The following is a 7,175-nucleotide window of genomic DNA, read 5'->3' as shown; positions in this document are numbered from 1 at the left end:
AAAAAAAAAAAAAAAAATGCAATATAACTTTACAGTCTTACTCCAATATTATTTAGAGTCTACTGTTTACTATTATAATCTACTAGGTAAAATTCCTAATAGACTTTCCTTTCTCTATTTCATCTTATGCCTGATGTTCTGATAGCCTGAAACTAAGCACAAAATATTTCGAAAATAGTGATATAGTTGATGATGCTGCATGGACAGGAATATATATCCAAAATCATGACAAGGCTCTGCTCAAACGGTAAAATTCCCCTCAATACCAGGAATGAGTGGGACATGGATACACCTAGTATGGTGCGGAAACAGTTGTGTTTTGTAAAGCCTGCAAGCAACGGTTAGTAGGTACATTTGATTTGCAGAAGCAACATATCCCTTCCCCAGTGGTGGCTACTAAATATCAAGTAACAAAGAAACATGCTCAATTTCAGTGGCCTCCAGAGCAACAGGAGTACTCCTCATGCTGCAGCACAGTGTTCAGATGGCTCTGCCTTTAGGATCCTGGAATAAATCCAACCCCCTGGGACTTACATGTCGAAAACATATGGGAGGTGATCATTGGAATCTGTATCAATGGCTATGAGGCAGCAGCACAAAAGGGACTTTGAAGTTTGTGATCTGCTAATGAGCATATGTAGTCTTGAAGAAATATGCTTTTTGGTATCTAAGGCCACTGAATATTTGAGCCCTTATCTGTCAATCACTATATAAAGACTATTCTCTATTAGTTTGAACCTACTATGGGCATTTCAAAACAGGTCAGAGAACCACTTGGAATGTAAATATTATACATAAGATAGTCAAAGGATGCCGGGCGTAGTGGCTCACACCTGTAATCCCAGCACTTTAGGAGGCTGAGGCAAGTGCATCACCTGAGGTAAGGAGTTCAAGACCAGCCTGGCCAATATGATGAAACCCTATCTCTATTAAAATTAGCTGGGTATGGTGGCACACACCTGTAATCCCAGCTATTCAGGAGGCTGAGGCAGCAGGAGAATCACTTGAACCCAGGAGGCGAAGGTTGCCAGGAGCTGAGATCGCACCATTGCACTCCAGCCTGAGCAACAGAGTGAGACTCCATCTCAAAAACAAAACAAACAAACAAACAAAAATAGTCAAAGTAATGTATAATTCTCAAAATGTAATCTCAGGCCTAATGAAGGAATACTCCTATAACTGTATTGCCCATAAATGATATACGTTAATGTGAAAAGTAAAAAGTTCCTCTTCAAAGTTTCCCTTTTTCTTAAAGAATAAATAATGTGTTAGAAATAATAGCTTCTTTAAAAAAAAAAACAACAAAATTCCTTCAAGTTTCCTTGCTTTTTGCTAACAACTCCTTGTTAAGCCCCATGTAGCTATTAAATCTAGTAAGGGAATAAGAACATTCTATGTCCTTGTACTTTAACCAAGTTATTTGTTCTGGCCTATAGCCTGCTAAGACATGTCTGAACATGCCCAGGCAGTTCCCAGCTTACAGCCTATCCCTCTTATTTGTAAATGTCATTATTCTCTTAGTTTCCCATAAACAACTTTCTTCCTTTCTTTGTTCTCCATCACATGTTTACCTATTTAGGAAAGTTTTAAGTTTTTAACCAAACAAGATCAGTCTAGATTGTGCTGTTCAGCTCCAGCCAATGGAGATAGGACACAGCAGTAAGGACCCGATGCATCAGGGATGAAAACTTTTGCTTTTTGTCTCATTCAATGTGCTCTCATGACAATCAGACTTCCGAGAAGCACCCTTTCTGCAGAAAGTAAAATTGCCTTGCTAAGAAAAGTTATTTTGTCTGAGTGCTGGTTCTTCTTTTTAGCACCAAGGAATAAGCATTTGTTTCTAACAGTAATATTAAAGTTGGAGTCTAGCTTATGTTGACCAAGGTAATGATGAAATTTTAAGTTGAAAGCTTATGTCGGAAAACAAAATCATTTCTTATCAAATTTTAACACCACAGTCAGGAATCAATGGATATACAAGGCAAAAGAAGTGAGAAAATCAGCCCAGATGAGAAACTATGCACATTGCATATTGACTAGTCTATTATAAAACAGTGGCACAAGTACATGATTATTTTGATTCTTGAGCCTTGATTGATTATCGATAACATCAAATGTAGTATACTTTGGAGGAGAAAAGATTGGACTATAAGAGGAAATTCTATTTGAAGCTTTGTACAATTATAAGACATAAGGAGGACACAAATCTCATTAAGAGTAGATTTGGGAGAGAAACAGAGACAAAGCTTAAACTGTGACTTATTTGGGAAACATCAATGTAGCGTGATAAGGCCAGCCATTTTAAATTACTCATATGAGCCAGCTTTATGTCATTGGGTAAAAATTCACAGTAACCCTGGAGAAAATTAAGAATGTGTGAATCATTGAAAATTAAGAATGTATTGTGTGCAAATGGTGACATGAGGGTAGCCTGAGTCATATAAGCTCCTTGGGAACAAAGACCAACTTTGTGTAGCAAGTGGACTTTGTACTCCTATTACCTAAAAAGAACCTCTGCATGTACTTACTGACGAAAGTTGACATCTACTCTGGGTATGGAATAGCTGTCCCTGTCTCTCAGGCATTATACCATTAAGGCCAACAGATTGCCATATTGACATTTTGATGTCCCCAAAACAGTTTCAGTGATAACCACATGACCGTAGAAGAATATACCTCCTTCATTCTGTTACGAGAAGTGCAAGAATCTTCAGTTCTTTGTCCTTACTTCAAGAAAACATTCTGCTTTCAAGTCTTTTCCAATGGTGAGTAGGCCTTTGTTATGGGGGATGCTCTGAACTATTTCAGAATGGTTCTTACACTCTCTCTCTCTCTGCCAGAAAACAAAGGATCTTTTTCTTTGCTTTTCACTATGGGAACTCGATTTGGTTTTTGGAGGTAAATTCCAAGAAAGTGGGATGGGGTCAGGTTGCCCTAAGTCTATGGTGCTAGGAGTTCCTCTCTCTCAAACTAGTCCATACTCAGCCTCTGGCAATTTGTCAGAACTACTATTTAAGTGTTACTACTAGTATGTGTCTCATGCAACGACTTTTAAAAAAAAATTTTATTTTTTGTGACTCTCTCACTGTGTCGCCCAGGCTAGAGTGCGGGGGTGCGATCTTGGCTCACTACAGCCTCTGTCTCCTGGGTTCAAGCGATTCTCCTGTCTCAGCCTCCCAAGTAGCTGGGATTACAGGCACCCACCACCATGACAGGCTAATTTTTGTATTTTTGTACAAAAATACAAAGACAGGGTTTCACCACGTTGGTCAGGCTGGTTTTGAACTCCTGACCTCAAGTGATCCACCTGCCTCAGCCTCCCAAAGTGCTGGGATTACAGGGGTGAGCCACTGCACCAGCCTGATTCATGCAACTTCTACTTTAGGTAAGTAGATTTAGGCTGTTATTCTCTGTATTTAATTGTCTCTAGATTTTGGGGTGGCAATTTTTTTTCTGACTTTATCTGATGAGACTTAGGAACATCATTGATTTTTAATGGGTTCAGCTGTTACTTTCCTTTTCTTCTTTTTTTTTTTTTTTTTTTGAGATGGAATCTTGCTCAGTCACCCAGGCTGGAGTGCAGTGGTGCAGTGGTACAATCTCAGCTCACTGCAACCTTTGCCTCCCAGGTTCAAGTGATTCTCCTGTCTCAACGAGTAGCTGGAACTACAGGCATGCACCAACGTGCCCAGCTAATTTTTTGTATTTTTAATAGAGACGGGGTTTCATCATGTTGGCCAGGATAGTCTCGAACTTCTTGGCCAGACTGGTCTCGAACGCCTGACCTCATGATCTGCCCACCTTGGCTTCCCAAAGTGCTGGGATTATAGGCGTGAACCAACTCACCTGGCCAAGTTTTTTTTTTTTTTTTTTCTTTTTTTCTTGTGAGGTTTGGAGTAATGACTCTCAAGCCCTTTACATATTGGAACTAAAACTGGAGGTTCCTGGTATTCTTTTCCACTTCTGTAGTAATTCCCTTTCTTTGGAAACCACTTTCTCTGCCCAGCTAAGTCTCTATTATTCGGACTGCTGGTGCACATTATGCCTTACAGTGGGAGGGTCAGAAGTGCTGTCATGGGCTCCCTCTGCAATGGTGTTTGTCAGCGTTTTCTTCCTCCAGGATAGCCTCTTCCATTGAATTGAAAGCTTCTGATAGTCCTCAAGAATGGAGTAAAGCCTGTTCTGCTCCTACAGTGAGATACCAGGGCAAAAGCTGCTATGCAGTGTTCCTGCGGCATGTGGTGGAGTCCCTGTGTCTTTTGGCGTTTTCGTTACCAACTACCTTTTTTCTGCTTCTGAACTGGTAAAGCAGTTTCTACTCTGCTCCAAGCTTTACTAGAATATTTTTAGTCCCCATATCTTGGTGACCTTTGGCGGGAGAAGGGATTTCAAGTTAGATACAGGCAGTTTCCCTAAGTGTAGACACACACCCCTATCTACAGCACTCATCCATGCCAACTGGAGGAAATCCATTTCTATCCATTTCCCTTTGACCCCTGCATCCCAGTCACCCCTTTGTTGCAATGCCCGAGGCTCTGAATCACTACAAGCGGCTGCACTCTGTTAAATTACAGATAACTCTTTTGAGATATGTATGCCTCTCATTTACAGAATCCCCAGCCCCCAAGTTCAAGATAGGAATCTGGTTACAAAGAAACAAGGACTTGAAATAGCAAACACAAAATCTGCAAGCTTAGGTCAGTTTAAGTCATTATCTTTGTAGCTGAGCCTTCAGGCCTCAGAAATGGCGCCCCCTGCTGACAAAACTTTGAAGCCTTCAAGTTGCTTCCAAATTTTCTGTTTTCAGGAAGACTACAGAAGGAAAGGATATGGATTCAAAATTAAAAGTCCGGTTGAGGCAGGAGAATAGGACCTGGAGGCAGGAAACGAAAGGACTTTCTAGGACTAAATCAAATGAAACATTTCCTCAATGACAGGGAATATCCTATTTACCAAAGCCACACCCTGAGTAACATCCCCTCCATTTATGTAGGGTGCATAGTCATTACATAGTCATTTACGAGTAAATTGATTTTGTAACTTTAGTTCATCCTCTTCATTTACATAGGGTATACGCCTCTAGAGGATACTGAAACCCCAGAAAATTCTGTAACAGAAGCTCTTGAGCCCTTCCACTGGGCCTGCTCTCACGCTGTAGAGTTCTTTCATTTGTGATAAATCTCTGCTTTTGTTGTTGCTTCGTTTGTGTTTTTGTTTTTGTTTTATTTTATTTTATTTTATTTTATTTTATTTTATTTTATTTTATTTTATTTTTTTGAGACGGAGTTTCGCTCTTGTTACCCAGGCTGGACTGCAATGGCGCGATCTCGGCTCACCGCAATCTCCGCCTCCTGGGTTCAGGCAATTCTCCTGCCTGAGCCTCCTGAGTCGCTGGGATTACAGGCACGCGCCACCGTGCCCAGCTAATTTTTTGTAGTTTTAGTAGAGACAGGGTTTCACCATGTTGACCAGGATGGTCTCGATCTCTTGACCTCGTGATCCACCCGCCTCAGCCTCCCAAAGTGCTGGGATTACAGGCGTGAGCCACCTCGCCCGGCCCTTTTTTTGTTTTTTTGAGACTGAGTCTCACTCTGTCCTCCAGGCTGGATGGAGTACAATAGCATGATCTTGGCTTATTGCAACCTCCGCCTCCCAGGTTCAAGCGATTCTCCTGCCTTAGCTTCCTGAATAGCTAAGACTACAGGCACATGCCACCACACCTGGCTAATTTTTGTATTTTTAGTACAGACGGGGTTTCTCAATGTTGGGCTTCTGGTCTCAAACTCCTAACCTCAGGTGATTCACCTGCCTTGGCCTCTCAAAGTGCTGGGATTACAGGTACTGTGAGCCACTGCTCCTGGCCTGTTTGTGCATTTTGTTCAGTTCATGATCAAGATGCCAAGAAAATGGCCACTCTCCACCGGTAACACAGTGAGTACTAAGTGTGGGTTCTCACCACCCAGGAATCAGTTTTAGATCTTTCCTCTTCCCATCATCTCTGAAGGCATTTGTGGCAGTCATTCCATCTAGTATTTCTGGGGCATTGGGACTGCTGAGTCATAATTAGGAGTGGGGCATCCACAGTGGAAATTTTGGGTGGGCTCCGGAGAATCTCAGGGCAGGAGGAGCCTGAACCTGCAGGATGCTCCATGGACAACGTGCAGGAAGCTATATCTGGAGACATCACCAGAGGGTGACCAGAACTTTCACAACCCTGGGAATCTGAAATTCCTATTGGAATAGACACAGAGCCTGTTTTCTTTTGTGTGAGATGCCAGGGATCTTCTATTTGCTTAAAGACAGTGCTAGATAATCTCTTGATCCTGTCTCCAACCTTAGGTCTGTTTTTACTGCTGTTTTGTTTTTAATCTCAGCACCCTCAGCCCTCCACGCTCCACAGTACCTCTCCTGAGCTAGGCACCCTTCCAGTTCAAGTGGCTCTCATCTGCTCTCCCTGAGATGAAGAGAACTGTTTTTCTCCTCAGGGCTGTTTGGCCACTGAGACCGTACTCATATGTCTTTAAACCTAAATGTTTTCAGTTATTCTTAAACCCTAAATGTGTTTTAAGCTATTCTTGAGAATACTGGAGACTTAATAACAACGCTCCTACTGTCTTCAAGTTATGAAAGGGAAACATCTTAGAGCAGAGAGATAAATTTGATGTTTCTGCTAAACGGGCCATTATTTCAAGCGTTCATCTTTAACAAACTCATGCAGTTTTAGAATTTCAATGTTTAATATGGGATATGAGTACATTTGTATTGTTTATAATGGATTGTAGGAAGGCTAAAGCTAACAGATGACACTTCACGGTTGGCATCTGTGGCCCTCAGGGATTCTCAGAGGCTTCAGATTTTCTTTTTTCTCGTTCAGTAACTGTGCTGCTCTGCACTGCTGTGTACAAAAGATTCAAAAGATCTTCACTGATTGATGGGCTGGAGCTACATCTGTAGGGCTGAGGTCTGAAAGTCCAAGCTCTGTTGCACTATTAGCCCTATCAGCCTTTCCTCTGCCCTCAGCCTGCCCTTCTCTGAGCCATTCATTCTCAGACTACCACCAGCAAGTTTCACAGGTGGAGGCAACTGCAGGATTTCAGATTGGGGAAGTTATCCCAGCTTTTTCTGTCTCCAAGTTGTTCTGTCTTCTCATACAGGAGAGACTTGCTCTTTGAGAG

This window comes from Cebus imitator, unplaced genomic scaffold, assembly GCF_001604975.1.
Source record: "Cebus imitator isolate Cc_AM_T3 unplaced genomic scaffold, Cebus_imitator-1.0 Scaffold370, whole genome shotgun sequence".
NCBI classification, from domain to species: Eukaryota; Metazoa; Chordata; class Mammalia; order Primates; family Cebidae; genus Cebus; species Cebus imitator.
Note: the sequence above shows the minus strand (reverse complement) of the source record.